The sequence below is a fragment of the Schistocerca serialis genome, chromosome 2, assembly GCF_023864345.2.
Source record: "Schistocerca serialis cubense isolate TAMUIC-IGC-003099 chromosome 2, iqSchSeri2.2, whole genome shotgun sequence".
NCBI classification, from domain to species: Eukaryota; Metazoa; Arthropoda; class Insecta; order Orthoptera; family Acrididae; genus Schistocerca; species Schistocerca serialis.
This window is the reverse complement of record NC_064639.1, coordinates 194294362-194313386: the sequence shown is the minus strand read 5'-3', so window position 1 is coordinate 194313386 and position 19025 is coordinate 194294362. Positions and strand designations below refer to the sequence as shown.

At 44.6% G+C, this 19025-nt stretch overlaps 1 protein-coding gene and 1 pseudogene across 1 annotated transcript in view; one reads left to right on the top strand and one right to left on the bottom strand.

Moving 5' to 3' along the window:
* Window positions 1-19025, top strand: part of LOC126456928 (uncharacterized) — a 126694-nt gene that overhangs the window by 89325 nt on the left and 18344 nt on the right. The window lies entirely within an intron of this gene.
* LOC126459436 (5S ribosomal RNA) lies at window positions 4758-4875 on the bottom strand (annotated as a pseudogene).

The window sequence follows — 19025 nt, the reverse complement described above, 5'->3', positions numbered from 1 at the left end:
ACAGAGCTTGGATGGCGTGTACAGGTACAGCTGCCCATGCAGCTTCAACACGATACCACAGTTGATCAAGAGTAGTGACTGGCGTATTGTGACGAGCCAGTTGCTCGGCCACCATTGACCAGACGTTTTCAATTGGTAAGAGATCTGGAGAATGTGCTGGCCAGGGCAGCAGCCGAACATTTTGTCTATCCAGAAAGGCCCGTACAGGATCTGCAACATGCGGTAGTGCATTATCCTGCTGAAATGCAGGGTTTGGCTCAAATGGTTCAAATGGCTCTGAGCACTATGGGACTCAACTGCTGTGGTTATCAGTCCCCTAGAACTTAGAACTACTGAAACCTAACTAACCTAAGGACATCACACATCCATGCCCGAGGCAGGATTCGAACCTGCGACTGTAGCAGTCGCACGGTTCCGGACTGCGCGCCTAGAACCGCGAGACCACCGCGGCCGGCAAATGCAGGGTTTCACAGGGCTCGAATGAAGGGTAGAGCTACGGGTCGTAACACATCTGAAATGTAACGCCCCCTGTTCAAAGTGCCGTCAGTGCGAACAAGAGGTGACCGAGACGTGTAACCAATAACACCCCATACCATCACGCCGGGCGATACGCCAGTATGGCGATGACGAATACTCGCTTCCAATGTGCGTTCACCGCCATGTCGCCAAACACGGATGCGACCACCACGATGCTGTAGACAGAACCTGGATCCATCTGAAAAAATGACGCTATGCCATTCGTGCACCCAGGTTCGTCGTTGAGTACACCATCGCAGGCGGTCCTGTCTGTGATGCAGCGTCCATGCTGCTGCAAACGTCGTCGAACTGTTCGTGCAGATGGTTGTTGTCTTGCAAACGTCCCCATCTGTTGACTCAGAGATCGAGACGTGGCTGCACGTTCCGTTACATCCATGGGGCTCAGATGCCTGTCATCTCGACTGCTAGTGATACGAGGCCGTTGGGATCCAGCACGGCGTTCCGTATTACCCTCCTGAACCCACCGATTCCATATTCTGCTAACAGTCATTGGATCTCGACCAACGCGATCAGCAATGTCGCGATACGATAAACGGCAATCGCGATAGGCTACAATGCGATCTTTATCAAAGTCGGATACCTGATGATATGCATTTCTCCTCCTTACACGAGGCATCACAACAACGTTTCACCAGGCGACGCCGGTCAACTGCTATTTGTGTATGAGAAATCGGTTGGAAACTTTTCTCATGTCAGCACGTTGTAGGTGTCGCCACCGGCGCCAACCTTGTGTGAATGCTCTGAAACGCTAATTATGTGCATATCACAGCATCTTCTTCCTGTCGGTTAAAATTTGCGTCTGTAGCACGTCATCTTTGTGGTAAAGCAATTTTAATGGCCAGTAGTGTATTAATGTCCCTATAGCGGACGTCGGGTGTTAAAGTGTGGACCTTTGGACCTGTGTACGCGAAAACAGCAGCTATTGGTTGGTAGGTTTGGGGAAGACCAGACAGCGTGGTCATCTGTCTCATCGGTTTATGGAAGGATGGGGAAGGAAGTCGGCCATGCCCTTTTAGAGGAACCATCCCGGCATTTGCCTGGAGTGATTTAGGGAAATCACGGAAAACCTAAATCAGGATGGCCGGACGCGGGATTGAACCGTCGTCCTTCCGAATGCGAGTCCAGTGTCTAACCACTGCGCCAACTCGCTCGGTGTACGCGAAAAGGTTGGTCTATACCGACAGGTGTAGTCATTTGGTGGTGTCCGCCCCAGTAGCTGAGTGGTCAGCGTGACGGATTGCCGTCCTCTGGGCCCGGGTTCGATTCCCGGCTGGGTCGGAGATTTTCTCCGCTCAGGGACTGGGTGTTGTGTTGTGTTCATCATCATTTCATCCCCATCCGGCGTGCAGGTCGCCCAATGTGGCGCCGAATGTAATAAGACCTGCGATATGGCGGCCGGACCTGCCCCGCGAGGGGCCTCCCGGCCAATGACGCCAAACGCTCATCATCATCATCATCATCATTTGGTGGTGCAGTACGACCAGGCAGAAAACATCAGGTCGTAAGCTTTGTGGGTAGAATGTTTGACACAGGCAAGAAACAACCAAGACTAATGTGTGTACACTGCGTATAAACATATGTGTACTTATACCTGTTAGACCCTGAATTTATTACAACTATTCGGTCGCTACTTCCTCGCCTCGTACCTTGAGCTGAGGATCGCGCAGGGAAATGGACGTAGAGCAGGCGGACGCGTGCCGACTAATGGAACACATCCTCTGCGCGAGGAAGCAAGTGGGTGGCCGTCTGCGGCTGGGCTAGGCCGAAGCTTGAAGCGGTGCCAGGAGCTGGGGGCCGCCTGTTGTCATGCGTGAAAATAGAGCAGCCAGCCGGCGCTACACGGCGCTCCCAGGCTCGTGCAACGTGCGGGGGCGCCGAGGGACGTCACGGCTGCAGGCGTGTGCCCGAGGTAGCTGCCCACGTCGCGCACTTAAAGGGTTTGTCGAAGAGGACAGGAGCAGAGTGTGTCTGACTGGCTGTGGGTCGGGATTTTTGGCTGCTGTCGTGTTGTGCGGCACTAGAGGGAGCCGTAGAGGGAAAAAGCCGTATGGAAGGAGCGACTGGAATACAGCATGGCTAAAATAAAGCTGGCCTGGAAAATGCGTTGTCCAGTCACATAAATGTGACCACCTGTCAAAAGTCTGTATAACAACCTTTTACCGCTCTCAAACGTGCAGGAAGAGAGTCAGCGAGGTTCTGGAAGGTACCGGCTGGGATGTGGCATGTGGAGGCATGCCGACTTCGGCGCCGTGGCCAACTTCACTAGGTTCTCGATTGAGGATTGTTGTGTACATAGTTTCGCGTAGTCAGCGCGTACACAACTTTCCCACTAGAGCGCACCCCGCAAAGCACAACAGCGCAGAAGCAGCGCTCGTCCGTCTCTGCACTACGAGATGGCGCTACCATAGAGACGGACCAAATTCTGCTTCCGCCGATCCGCGTATTAATATGTAACGCAGCCAACGAGATTGCTGCTAACGTAGAACCTTTTCTCCTCGCGGATCACACTCGCGCAGTGATACATGAACGCGTGAGTTATTATAACGAGTGCACAGACCTCCGATTAGTCAGTCTGCATTTGTCTGCATCAGTCTGTACCAGTCTGCATTTGTCTGCACCAGTCTGTACCAGTCTGCATTAGTCTGTACCAGTCTGCATTAGTCTGTACCAGTCTATAGTCAAGATTCAGTCTGCGCCTAATAAGATTACCATATTCCTGTACATAGCCATGAAGATAAATGTATAGACACTTTTGTCAAGTATCAGAGATATATGTGAGAATAAGATTAACGTACCAATACCATAGGGACTTCAGATTGTCACTTGTAAATAGTATCCAGAACCAAGTTAAGTAATTTTTATGCTTGTTATTATTTTAATAAATGTGTGTGAAAATTAATCAAGTTCTGTTTAAAGTTGGTCACCGTCAATCTGTTATTCTAAGCCTGCAAGTGGCATTTCTATCGTCTGACCTAACGGCAGAAGATAAACGCGCCACGATAAGACCACAAGACATATTCCTGACACTCGCCAATTTCGTTAGAGCGACAAGTCAAATAATCTGATGGTGTGTGTACTGAAGGTCTTACAGTACGCACACCACAAGGATGCATTGCCGAACAGCCCGATCGAGTTGTTCTCACAGATTCGCGATTGGTTTTAAATCTGGGCAGCTAGGCTGTTGTCGTGTTCTGTGGTGTTAGAGGAAGCCGTAGAGGGGAAGACTGTAGGGGAAGATTGGGGCTGGAGCAATTCCAATAAATAATAAAGGACGTTGGGTGTAAGGGCTACTTTGAGATGAGGAGGTTGGTCGTAGTGCTGGAATACGTCTAACCAGCCAGAGAACTGACGACTACCCCCCCCCCCCTCCCCTCTGCTCCCCTTCCCCCGCCAAAAAATATTTGTAAAATGAAATAGCACACTACAGTTTAATTAAATGCCCTTACGGTTGCACCTATAATTATATTAAAATATCCATTCCTTTCTGTGTGTACTCGGAATGAGACAGACAGCCGCAGTTATTCACTGGAGAAATCTGGTGACGTTTGTCCTAACATTGTAATATTGGCGGAAATTGTGGTGAAAAATGACCAGTATGACTCCTCTAACAAAACTTTGTGGCGACTCCTTGATTACGTGCGATGGCGTTTAATGGTGATACAGGTGTCCAATCGCGCTCCCAGCTCACTACAACTCAGAAAGGGTCAAACATGAAAAATGTTAGCCTAGCATGATACTTGGCTTTCACTTTCACACTCTGTCCTCCATTCGAACACTAGCTGCAGAGTCGTCTTGGGAGCAGTATTTTGTTTATATTGTCTATGTTATTTTTTATGGCACCACTTCTAGACAAGCCTTCGACCATCAAGTGTCAGCAGGGTTAAATCCAGCAGGAAGTATAAAATATAAGGTCAGCGGAAAATAAAGCCATGGCACGTATGCTATTGCCGCGCAAACTCAAACAGAACCGGTACTGTCTGATGTGCAGATTTGTTTCTCTTGTCAGGACCTGAATAAAGCACTCCTTCTTCAGGCTAGAAGTGGCCCATCGGGACCATCCGACCGCCGTATCATCCTCAGCTGGGGATGCAGATAGGAGGGGCGTGTGGTCAGCACGCTGCTCTCCCGGTCGCTATGATAGTTTTCTTTGACCGAAGCCGCTACTATTCGGTCGAGTAGCTCCTCAATTGGCATCACGAGGCTGAGTGCACCCCGAAAAATGGCAACAGCATATGGCGGCCTGGATGGTCACCCATCCAAATGCCGGCCACACCCGACAGCGCTTAACTTCGGTGATCGGACGGGAACCGGTGTATCCACTGCGGTAAGGCCGTTGCCACCAGGACCTGGATAGCAACTTGTATATTCATCAAGACAACGCGCCACTGAATTCGATCATCAAAGTCGTTCGACAGACTCCATGAAAATAAGGACAGTGAACCAAACCTGAAGGTTACTTTACCTGAAAATTATTGAGCTTTATTTGGTTATTGTCTAGAGGAATGACCGTACCTTGAGTAGTAGATGAGTTTTGCTATTTTGGCAGAAAAATAACTGACGATAATCGAAGTAGAGAGGATATTCAGTGAGGCGACAAAAGTCGGGGGATCTTCCTAATGTTGTATCGGAGCTCCTTTAGCCCAATGTAGTGCAGCAACTGGACGTGGTATGGACCCAACAAGTCGATAAAAGTTCCCTTCAGAAATTTTGAGCAGTATTGCCTCTATAGCCGCCCATAATTCCGGAAGTGTTACCGCTGCAGGATTTTGTGTGCAAACTAACTTCTCGATTATACCACATATCTGTTCGACGGGATTCATGTCGAGCGAACTGGATGACCAATCATTGTCCAGAATGTTCTTCAAACCAATCGTGAACAATTGTGGCCATGTGACAGGGCGCACTGTCATTCGTAAAAATTCCATCATTGTTTGGGAACATGAAGTCCATGAATGGCTGCAAAACGTCTCCAAGTAGCCAAACATAACCCTTTCCAGTCAATAATCGGTTCAGTTGGACCTGAGGACCCAGTTCATTCCGTGTAAACACAGCCAAAGCCATTATGGAGCCACCACTAGCTCGCACAATGCCTTGTTGATAACTTCGGACAATGGCATCGTGGGGTCTGCGCCACGTTCATACCGTACCATCAGCTCTTACCAACTGAAATCGAGACTTAACCGACAAGGCCACAGTTTTCCAGTAGTCTAGGGCTCAAATGGCTCTGAACACTATGGGACTTAGCTACTGTGATCATCAGTCCCCTAGAACTTAGAACTACTTAAACCTATGAAACTTCCTGGCAGATTAAAACTGTGTGCCCGAGTTCGAGTCTCGGTCGGGCACACAGTTTTAATCTGCCAGGAAGTTTCATATCAGCGCACACTCCGCTGCAGAGTGAAAATCTCATTCTGGAAACATCCCCCAGGCTCTGGCTAAGCCATGTCTCCGCAATATCCTTTCTTTCAGGAGTGCTAGTTCTGCAGGTTCGCAGGAGAGCTTCTGTAAAGTTTGGAAGGTAGGAGACGAGGTACTGGCAGAAGTAAAGCTGTGAGTACCGGGCGTGAGTCGTGCTTCGGTAGCTCAATTGGTTAGAGCACTTGCCCGCGAAATGCAAAGGTCCGAGTTCGAGTCTCGGTTGGGCACACAGTTTTAATCTGCCAGGAAGTTTCATATCAGCGCACACTCCGCTGCAGAGTGAAAATCTCATACTTAAACCTAACTAACCTAAGGACATCACACACATCCATGCCCAAGGCAGGATTCGAACCTGCGACCGTAGCAGTTGCGCGGTTCCGGACTGCGCGCCTAGAACCGCTAGACCACCGAGGCCGGCAGTAGTCTAGGGTCCGACCGATATGGTGACGAGTCCAGGACATGTGCTCCAGGCGATGTTGTGCTGTTAGCAAAGGCATTCGCATCGTTCGTCTGCTGCCATAGCCCTTTAACGCCAAACTTCGCCACATGATGCGTTCGTTGCACGTCTCAAATTGATTTCTGTGGTTATTTCGCGCAGTGGCAGTGTTGCTTATCTGTTAGCAATGACAACTCTACACAAGGTCGTTAAGTGTAGGTCGTCGGCCACTGCGTTGTCAGTGGTGAGAGAGAATGCCAGAAATTTGGTACTCTCGGCACGCTCTTCACATTGTGAATCTCGGAATACTGAATTCCCTAAAAATTTCCGAAATGGAATGTTCCATACGTCTAGCGCCAACTACTATTCCGCGTTCAGAGTCTGTTAATTCCCATCGCGCGACCATAATCACGTGGGAAACCTTTTCAAATGAATAACCTGAGTACAAAGGACAGCTTCGCGAATGCACTGCCCTTTTGTATCTTGTGTACGCGACACTACCGCCATCTGTATGTGTGCATATCGCTATCCTATGACGTCTGTCACCCCAATGTGAAACGCATACTGCCAATAACAATAAAAGCGTTTCTGAAAAAGAGGAATTTGTTAGCATTGAATACAAATTTAAGTGTTAGGAAGTCTTCCCTAGAGGTATTTGTCTGGAAAGTAGCCTTCTGCAGAAGTGAAACGTGGGCGCTAATGCTGAATTTTAGAGATATTAAGATAGCTAATCTACATCTACATCTACATGATTACTCTGCAATTCACATTTAAGTGCCTAGCAGAGGATTCATAGAACCACAATCATACTATCTCTCTAGCATTCCACTCCCGAACAGCGCGCGGGAAAAACGAACACCTAAACCTTTCTGTTCGAGCTCTGATTTCTCTTATTTTATTTTGTTGATCATTCCTACCTATGTAGCTTGGGCTCAACAAAATATTTTCGATTTCGGAAGAGAAAGTTGGTGACTGAAATTTCGTAAATAGATCTTGCCGCGACGAAAAACGTCTTTGCTTTAATGACTTCCATCCCAACTCGCGTGTCATATCTGCCACACTCTCTCCCCTATTACGTGATAATACAAAACGAGCTGCCCTTTTTTGCACCCTTTCGATGTCCTCCGTCAATCCCACCTGGTAAGGATCCCACACCGCGCAGCAATATTCTAACAGAGGACGAACGAGTGTAGTGTAAGCTGTCTCTTTAGTGGACTTGTTGCATCTTCTAAGTGTCCTGCCTATGAAACGCAACCTTTGGCTCGCCTTCCCCACAATATTATCTATGTGGTCTTTCCAACTGAAGTTGTTCGTAATTTTAACACCCAGGTACTTAGTTGAATTGACAGCCTTGAGAATTGTACTGTTTATCGAGTAATCGAATTCCAACGGATTTCTTTTGGAACTCATGTGGATCACCTCACACTTTTCGTTATTTAGCGTCAACTGCCACCTGCAGGTACAGAATATAATTGGTTAGAATTATGGCACAATTTAACTGAAAGAAGGGACAGACTGACACTACGCCCTGAGTATTCAAGGAAACGTCAAACTGATAATGGAGGAGAATGTGGAGAGGGAGGTCAAGGCTTGTTTACAGTAAGCAGTTTAAAATGGATGTAGATCGCAGTAGCTGGGCTATTCAGAGATGAAGTGGCTTGCACAGGGTAGTCCAACGATACAGCGAACCCGTCTTGAGACTGAAGACCACAACAACAACATTCCGTCACAGTCGTTCGATAGACCCTCCGAAAAGCCTACTGACCCATGCCCTGAACTCATTTTGGTCAGACTCTAGAGGAATGACTGTGCCTTGGATAATGCTTCGTATGCCTTGAATTATTGGCGGTAACTTATAATTCAATTGTGTCGTCGTGACCAGGGCAAATAACAGAAATATCTCCTATTGTTCGTCTATGTTAAGAAGTCAAGCGAAGCCTAGTAATTTCTTTCTAGACTCTGCGACCTCGGCGGTTTGCCATGAATCTCAACACCTGTAAAAAAAGCAAAAGCCAGTCGCGCTAAAGCCATAGCGGCACGAACTGTGTCAGAAATACTGCGTCGTTATTTCGAGTGGCTGAGGGCCGGAAGCACGAATAGGCACCGCCGCAACACACGGTGGGCAGGAGCCATGCGGCTCGAAACCACAACAAAGACCGCGGCACGCTCGCCTGTAAACCTGCGTCCCACCTCCTCAAGGCCGAACCGCTTGGCGGTCTTCTTGCGCAATACACAGCCGCGATTACGATTACTCACATCGCGAGGGCGCGCAAGGGCCAGAGAAGAGCCATCAGTTGCTCCGAACTCGCCTGGGAAAAGACCACGCATCGAGCATTTTGGTGAGACCCGACCTCAGCAGAAACTATTTCCAGTGATGAATCGTGTCAGCGCCCTTGTTGGGCAGTTGTTTAATGTTGTGATGCTTCTGCGTAGCTCACTCTGGAAGTTAATTTATGTGGTGATAGATTTGTTACGTTATTCAACTCCACAAATTTACATCTACATCTACATGCATACTCCGCGAAGGGTACTTCAAGTACCTCTATCGGTTCTCCCATCTATTCCAGTCTCGTATTGTTCGTGGAAAGAAAGATTGTCGGTATGCCTCTGTCTGGGCTCTAATCTCTCTGATTTTATCCTTATAATCTCTTCGCGAGATGCACGTAGGAGGGAGCAATATACTACTTGACTCCTCGGTGAAGGTATGTTCTCGAAACTTCAACAAAAGCCCGTAGTGTCTCCCCTGCAAAGTCTTCCACTGTAGTTTATCTATCATCTCCGTAACGCTTTCGCGATTACTAAATGACCCTGTAACGAAGCGCGCTGCTCTCCGTTGGGTCTTCTCTATCTCTTCTATCAACCTATCTGGTACGGATCCCACACTGGTGAGCAATACTCAGGCAGTGGGCGAACAAGTGTACTACTTCCTTTGTTTTCGGATTGCATTTCCTTAGGATTCTTCCAATGAATCTCAGTCTGGCATCTGCTTTACCGACGATCAACTTTATATGATCATTCAATTTTAAATCACTCCTAATGCATACTCCCAGATAATTTATGGAATTAACTGCTTCCAGTTACTGACCTGCTATATTGTAGCTAAATGATAAAGGATCTTTCTTTCTATGTATCCGCAGCACATTACACTTGTCTACATTGAGATTCAATTGCCATTCACTGCATCATGCGTCAATTCGTTGCAGATCCTCTACATATACCACAGCATCATCCGTAAAAAGCCTCAGTGAACTTCCGATGTCATCCTCAAGGTCATTTATGTGTATTGTGAATAGCAACGGTCCTACGACACTCCCCTGCGGCGCACTTGAAATCACTCTTACTTCGGAAGACTTCTCTCCATTGAGAATGACGTGCTGCGTTTCATTTATTAATTACAAACAATTCGCGCTTGAGTGCGGCATTTATAGTTAATAAATGATAAGATTACATGTTACAGGTGCACTAATTTTAACCCTTTCACTATCTAGTTTTCAGAGCGAAGGACATTCATCTATGGTTATTGTAATTAATGCTGTAATCAGAATTATGAAAAAATATTTCTCACCTTTTCGACTTCCATTGTGGGGAGGGGTGTGACGTACATCATTATTGATAAATACGTCTGGGCTTTCAAAGGACGACAATGTGAAAACTACACGCTATTCAGAAAATACAGACGTATTAGTGTATGGAGTATCTCTCCAGGTTTGGAACTCACATTACAGGTCCTCAATAGGGCAACGTTTGAGACGTACAAATATCACTACATTCATGTAATTCATTGACATGAATTAGTTGGGAAGGTGCAACAACAGACTGCTTTTCAAATCTGTTCATTGTATTCACTATCTGCCGGTGCCAACTAATTCATTATATCGCCCGTTATACATGCTCTGACGTGCCTGCCTTTAGCACAAGTACGCCGCGGCAGATATTACGAGTCGAAACTTGACGATATACTCTATCCACTGATATGTGTCATTTTTCTGAGTATTTTGTAGATATCACACAGTTGTCTAATGAAACCCTCTACATGCTTATGAATTACTCTGTATTAGTCCCACTGGTATTTTGACGAGGAATCTACATGTCCAGTGATAATGATATGAATGATCATATTATATTTTCATTTATGATACATATTGTCAGAAAAGCGCTTGGATTGTGTTTGTGATTACAAGTATTTGAAACTCTTGTGTATTATTCTGAATGGGATGCTCTTTATCAATATTTCCAAATTCAACTGTCTCATATGACAGTTTTATCTGCCTACTCGTGATACACTGTGAAACAGTTTTTGTACAAAACAAGCTCACACGTGACATGCAAGTTCATCTCTCTAGTTTCCACCTAGTGGGATAGCGCAGTGGTTAGCACAATGAACTCGCATCCGGAAGGACGACGGTTCGAAACTGCATCTGGCCATCCTAATTTAGGTTTTCCATGATTTCCCTAAATAGCTTAAGAACAAATGTCGGAATGTCTCCTTCGAAAGGGCAGGACCGCTTTTATTCACCATTCTTTCCTAATCTGAGCTTGTGCTCTGTCTCCAGTGACCTCGTTGTCGACAGGATATTGAACACTAATCTACTCCTTCTCGCCGGCCGCTGTGGCCGAGCAGCTCTAGGCGCTTCAGTCTGGAACCGCGCGACCGCTACAGGGCAGGTTAGAATCCTGCCTCGGGCATGGATATGTGTGGTGTCCTTAGATTAGTTAGGTTTAAGTAATTCTACGTTCTAGGGGACTGATGACTTCAGATATTAAGTCCCACAGTGCTCAGAGCCATTGGAACCATTTCTCCTCCTTCTCATCCGTTATAGTTTGTTTCATTCTCTTAGCACATCCTGCACTCTTTACTCTTGTTTCAGCTTCAGCTGGTCGATGGTCGCCAACATTCACCAATGATTTGTACACAGCTTCTCTCTTTCTCTTGATAATCGTTGCTATGCAATTGGGATAAGAAAATCAGTCATGGGCATTTTTTATGACACTACAGCTAGCGATCAGAGGGTTAACGCTGAAAATTGAAGACAACAGAAACTATCGGTGAAATGTGTAGTTATAAGAATTCTGCGAACAGTTAACAGTCTTCTCTTTGGCACTGGGCCATTCATACATAGCAATTACATGTAGCATATTCTCACTCGGTCTCTGAGAACCTATTACGGGGCACAGACAACCCTTTAGTAGTGAAAGGTTTAAATAGAACACGTTACAATTGCTTTTAGTGTCACAATATTTCTGTTATTCTGGACCATAGCTGAACTGGTTGAAGTTACCCAGTATAATACTTATTCTGCAACAATAAACATCTTTCGAGTACACACGAACATTAAAGAGGAAAAAAAATCTGCCCAATTGATTAATGATTATCTCTCGGTCACTTTCCTGGCTGTTACTTTGAGGCAAACATACTGTTGACGGGCGGTATACGAATACTGTGGGAGTGTAACAATGTATATTTGATTACCAGATGGTGTGTGGTCAGTAAAATGGCATTGTGACATTCACAGTCTTGCATAAATGCGATGCTAACTTTTCCACGTGGTTAGCCTGAATGTGGTGATTGTTGCGTGCCTGCAGCTGTGGTTGCGGCTGGATGTAACCTCTGACCACAGCCGTAATGATTCCCACTGTTCATCGCTTACACCCTGAACACCCTCATTGGCACCATTCTGGCAAACGTTGAAGTACCTCCCAATGAGGAGGATTTTCATAACAAAGATTCTGCAAAATTTGCTACAGACGTCTCGCTGCATCTGATTTCCCCGTTGAGATTCTTTGTCTTACTAATCGAATTATTTGTTAGCAACTTTCAATGGTTCTGTGAAAAGTTGTATTTTCTCGTGCTAAACGAGACGCACACCGGCGTTTTAAAATCATTCCATAGTTGCATAATTTTATCGGCAAAACCCTGGGTCCTACTGAGTAGTAAATCTTGCTGGGACCTTTCGGCTGGCGCCTCCATAATTATCGCTGACGACGCAGGCCAACAACACACTGGATGCCTATCCTGTCGAGACCACACAGACACTACAACAGTGCCTACTGTCGTCTTGAGTGTCTCCTCTTTCCAGGGAGCTTGAGACCACCTCGTACAGGAACACTACCATGATTTCTCCAACTTCCTTGTCAAGAAAATAAACCCCCTATTAACGGAGATTACAAAAGATACCAGAGTAAACATTAACTTAGGAAGATAGTAAAATTTATGTTTATAAGGGACACGACGAGCTTAAAAATAATGGTATAGTTAATGGGGTGGACACAGCTGTACAGAAAGAGACACAAATATTAAATGCCCTAATCAGTCTCGAAGACTGTTCCAAGAGTATACACTGGCTTGGTAAAATGAAACTGGCCCGAAAAATATTTCATGCATCTTGAGATAGCAACCAGACCTACATAATCTGCACTCGTGGCGAATGATGTACGCTGGGTTCCCTGCCTTAAGGGGCATTAAATATTTTCCGGGCCAGTTTCATTTCACTCACTGTGAAGAGATCAAAGTGACAATCGAAATACGAACAGTCACAAACTAAAGCGTTATAGACAGCTATGAATGAATATACAATCGAAATGTAGTTCCTCAAGAAGTAAGTAAAAAACTGTAAATTCTGCACTTACTAAGTAAGTCAATCACGATTTATTCATTAGTCATCTACATTGAATACCTTTGGTAATACATATGGGGTATAAGGAAACAAGGAATTACAAGCCTTCTGAGGTAACCATAATTTTTAAGCGTAGGAGGCAAGTAGGTAAACACATATTCCCTACGCGTTTTGCAGCATATTTCATTTAAGCAAGGTAAAATTTTTGAAGACACCGGCTTTATGATGCAGATCTTTGAAACCATAATATGTACCGAATTCGAACCGCGAACTTTTAAGTTCAAAACCCAACATCTTAGCAGATTTTGCCTCCCGTGTTGTCCAAACGCTCTTGAAACACGTTCGCTACTTATGAACTATCGGGGAATAATTTCGGTTAGCTTTTTGCATCGTACTAGGATGTGCAGTTGTTAAGTTGCTGTACTGTATAAGCGGTGGATGCCATTCGGAGTTCAGTTCGCAATGATCTCCGTAAATCAACTCTGACGAATGCCCTCAGCAAATCCAGGGCTAATTACTTCCCACATCCTTGTGTTCATTCAAAACAACATCAATATCGACTGGGCATTACAATCAAACACTTCTTTTATTTCTTATCAACGCATAAGAAGACAATGTCTCCAACCATAAAATTAATTAAGCAAATTCATTAAACTGAAACTTAGGCTAAGGAATGGTATAATCGGAAGTCGTATATCAACCCACGTCATCGAACATACTATTGCGTCTTAGCGTGGGCTTGCGTCGTTCACTTTGTTTATTCTTTCCTTTTTTTAGAAAGCTAAAGAAGTATAATTCCTCTGAGTCATAAGTGGAGCCATAAAGAGACCGTAAAATGCTGTTAAAGACACGTGTCGTAAAACTGCGGAATAAGCCTTTCAACCACAGACGAAGTATGCGGCAGAACGCTTTTGAGAAAGGTGTAAAAATACGCTGTTTTCAAGGAAGGGATATGATTTTTATTTTTTTACTTTTGAATGCATTACGGGAACAGCTGTGATCAATGTTTTATAAATAATTACTGTTAAAAACAGTCTTGATCACGATTTATTTAACAAGGTGACCGGTTTCGACCACTACTGTGCTCATCTTCAGACCATTGAGTAGGAACCTCTTTCTGTTGGAGAATCACTACAGTAGTGATTCTCCAACAGAAAGAGGTTCCTACTCAATGGTCTGAAGATGACCACAGTAGTGGTCGAAACCGGTCACCTTGTTAAATAAATCGTGATCAAGACTGTTTTTAATAGTAATTAATTTTTTATTTTTTTCACCAGTAGAGTACGGCTCGAACCGAACGACGAAACACATACGCACACACACACACACACACACACACACACACACACACACACACACACACACACGCTGCGTTTCTTTCACGAGTAATTACATGGCAGGTGTACTACTCGATACATTGACCACATGTTGCATGTGCCCCATCCCCCACAAACTGGAGTACAGAGTTTTTATTCATATATGGAATGGCTAACTCTCAAATTTCTGGAATATAACAAGTTTTTTGTGTCACCTCCAAAATTTAGTTAGTGCGGCGTGACAAATCTTGATGCTGATTAACCCATTTATAGCAAAATGGCAATTTGCACAGTTTGCCGTCCTTTCCACACCCTCTGTTATAATTTCTGCGAACGCCCTTGGCCTGGGAGCTCAATGCTTATGAGAATCGGGAAGCTGGTGTTACTTGTTCATAAAGCCACCGCGAAGTTCCCCATGACGTCATCTACTCCTCTAGATGTTTGTCACAAAGACTTTCAAGCAAGGAGAGCAAATATGAATGGGGAACCTTTCGAGAAACATACGGACTGCAAATTGGGTAATCCAGGTAATCCAGCGTGCTGCTGTTGTATGCATCTATGGAAAGTGGTTGGCGGAGAAACCACGAGTAGGCATGTACTCATAATGTTTTTATTAATTGGTGTAGCTCTGTGAACGTGTTTATGACTTTATGATATTTACCTGTTGTCCGAGATGTATCCACTGTTGCGCTATACAATGAGTACTCAAAACTTCTTTATGTGATGTCAAGAATCTCAACTAAATCGTACAACCATGATTATTGATGCAATGGATCCCTGTGTTTTACCAGTACTTTTGATGTCAAAGAACCGTCCTTCTTTGGTATGTTGATCTCATTTGTCGAACTGATGATTATTCAGGAAAGACAGTAGTAAAAAAATGGCGATTTTAAGAATTCTTTTCCGAAACATTTAGGTGCTCTGAAGTGCTGCTTGTAGAGAATAATGTAATATATTTTATGAATGGTAGTCAGACAACGAGCAGGGACTCACAACGCTTAGTGACATGTTTTGATAGGTAATCAAATACATATAACATGCAGTAATACATATTTTCGGACTAGTATAGGAATTGCAAAAATCTAATATTTGTTTCTGATTTGTTTAAGGTTTGATTCAGAAGGATACAGTTACTTCTTACGCATTCAAAGAATATATCTTTATTATTGTGCTGTGTTTGATATTCCATATATACTGTTTTTAAATTCATTTTGGATTCGCATTAAGAAGGTATTTTCTAGCATTTAAAATTTTGAGTTTCCCTCGTAAATACACGCCAATGCTACAGACTAACAGAACCTTATATATTTTGTGCAGGTTATTACCCACGATGCGGAAATATTTGAAAAAAAGGTAATATTTATGGCCCACAAAGAGCTGCTGATGGAATAATCCATCAAGTACCAGGTTCAAGAACCGGCCATCACGAGATACCACAACATTATTTATATCTGCCTATAATTAAACGTTCTTATTGCGGTGTCAAAAAAATAAAATGAGAAAACCTTTCTGCATCACTGACACCAGGGCCAATAGTAAAATATATTAATATTAATACAGCATCAACAAAATGAAAACACCAAAAAGCGGCACTGTAACTGCTGTCAGTAGTACCAGTAAAATGCATTGATGTTAACCTGACACAGGATGGTTTTTTATCTTAATTTTTGACGCTGCTGGAATGTAAATAATTTCGGGGTGTTTGAAGAACGTCACGATTACCGCCAAGAGTTGCTGATAAAGTGCCTTTATTAACAACCAGTTTCGGTCCCCGGACTATCATCGGCTTCATAAGAGCATTTATAACATGATCTTAGTCAGTGTACACTGAGGTGACAAAAGTCATGGGACACCACCTAATATCGTGTCGGACCTCCTTATGCCCGGCGCTGTGCAGTAGCTCGACGTGGCATGGTCTCAACAAATCGTTGGAAGTCCCCTGTACAAATATTGAGCATGCTGCCTCTATTGCCCTCCATAATTGTGAGTCTTTCCGGTGCACGATTTTGTGCACGATCTCACCTCTCGATTATGTCCCATAATGTTCCATGGGATTCATGTTGGGCGATCTAGGTGGCCAAATGATTCTGTCGAACTGTCCAGAATGCTCTTGAAACCAACTGCGAACAATCGTGACCCGGTGACATAGCGCATTGTTATCCTTAAATATTCCATCGTTGTTTGGAAACCCGAAGTCCATGAGGATCTTCAGATGGTCTCCAAATCTCCAGTCAACGACCGGTTAAATTGGAGCAGAGGACCCATTCCACTTCATGTAAACACAGCGAGCGCCATTATGTAGCCGCCGCCAGCATACACAGTGACTTGTTGACAACTTGAGTCCATGGCTTCGTGGGATCTGCCCCACACTCGAACCCTACCATCAGCTCTTACCAGCTGAAACCGGGAATCATCTGACCAGGCCACGGTTCGGCAGTCGTCTGTGGTCCATCCAATATGGTCACGAGCGCAGGAGAGGCGCTGCAAGCGATGCCGTGTTGTTAGCAAAGGCACTCGCGTTGTTCGTCTACATCTACATCTACATGGATACTCTGCAAATCACATTTAAGTGCCTGGCAGAGGGTTCATCGAACCACCTTCACAATTCTTTATTATTCCAATCTCGTATAGCGCGCGGAAAAGACGAACACCTATATCTTTCCGTACGAGCTCTGATTTCCGTGATGACTGGCTGTCGTGTGATGTCCTTAGGTTAGTTAGGTTTAAGTAGTTCTAGGTTCTAGGGGACTGATGACCATAGATGTTAAGTCCCATAGTGCTCAGAGCCATTTGAACCATTTTGAACTCTGATTTCCCTTATTTTATCGTGGTGATAGTTCCGCCCTATGTAGGGCGGTGTCAACAAAATATTTTCGCGTTCGGAGAAGAAACTTGGTGATTGGAAATTCGTGAGAAGATTCCGTCGCAACGAAAAACGCCTTTCTTTTAATGATTTCCAGCCCAAATCCTGTATCATTTCAGTGACACTCTCTCCCATATTTCGCGATAATACAAGACATGCTGCCCTTCTCTGAACTTTTTCGATGTACTCCGTCAGTCCTGTCTGGTAAGGATCCCACACCGCGCAGCAGTATTCTAAAAGAGGACGGACGTGCGTAGTGTGGGTAGTCTCCTTAGTACGTCCGTTACATATTCTAAATGTCCTGCCACTAAAACGAAGTCTTTGGTTAGCCTTCCCCACAAAATTTTATATGTGTTCCTTCCAATTTAAGTTGTTCGTAATTGTAATACCTAGGTATTTAGATTAGACTGCTTTATCGTGTAACCGAAGTTTAACGAGTTCCTTTTAGCACTCATGTGGATGACCTCACACTTTTCGTTATTTAGGGTCAAGTGCCACTTTTGGCACTACTCAAATCTTTTCTAAATCGTTTTGCAGTTTGTTTTGATGTTCTGATGACTTTATTAGTCGACAAACGACAGCGTCATCTGCAAACAACCGAAGACGGCTGCTCAGATTGTCTCCCAAATCGTTTATGTAGATAAGGAACAGTAAAGGGCCTATAACACTACCTTGGGGAACGCCAGAAATCACTTCTGTTTTACTCGATGACTTTCCGTCAATTATTACGAACTGTGACCTCTCTGACAGGAAATCGCAAATCCAATCACATAACTGAGACGATATTCCATAAGCACGCAATTTCACTACGAGCCGCTTGTGTGGAACAGTGTCAAAAGCCTTCCGGAAATCTAGGAATACGGAATCGGTCTGAAATCCCTTGTCAATAGCACTCAGCACTTCATGTGAATAAAAATCTAGTTGTCTTTCACAGGAACGATGTTTTCTAAACCCATGTTGACTGTGTGTCAATAGACCGTTTTCTTCGAGGTAATTCATAATGTTCGAACACAATATATGTTCTAAAATCCTGCTGCATATCGACATTAACGATATGGGCCTGTAATTTAGAGGATTACTCCTACTACCTTTCTTGAATAGTGGTGTGACCTGCGCAACTTCCCAGTCTTTAGGTACGGATCTTTCGTCGAGCGAACGGTTGTATATGATTGCTAAGTATGGAGCTGCCACAACCCATTAAAGGCAAATTTCGCCATACTGTTCTAACGAATACATTCGTCGTCTGTCCCACATTTATTTCTGTGGTTATTTCATGCAGTGTTGCTTGTTTGTTAGCACTGACAACTCTACGCAAACGCCGCTGCTCTCGGTCGTTGTCCAAGGTGAGGGGTAATGCCTGAAATTTGGTATTCTCGGTAGACTTTTTTCTCTGTGGATCTAGAAACACTGGACTCCCTAACGAGTTCCGAAATGGAATGTCCGCTGCATCTAGCTCCAACTACCACTCAGTGATCAAAGGTTGTCAGTTCCCGTCGCGTGACCATAATCACGTTGGAAACACTTTCACATGAATCGCCTGAATACAAATGACAGCTCCTCCAATGCACTGCCATTTTATGCCTTATGCACACGGTACTACTGCCATCTGTATATGTGCATATCGCTGTCCCATGACTTTTGCCACCTCAGTGTAAAATCATTGGCGCCAGATTGTAACGAATTCATGATTCTATTCTCTGAAGTCAATCGTTTTATATAGCCTAATATGGTCCTATAAATGCTTTTACGAACCTGATGATGGTCCGTGGGCCGAAACTGGTAGCTAAGGAAAAAAAAAAAGTCATCAACTCATGAGGTTCTCCAAATATTTACGGGCTGTG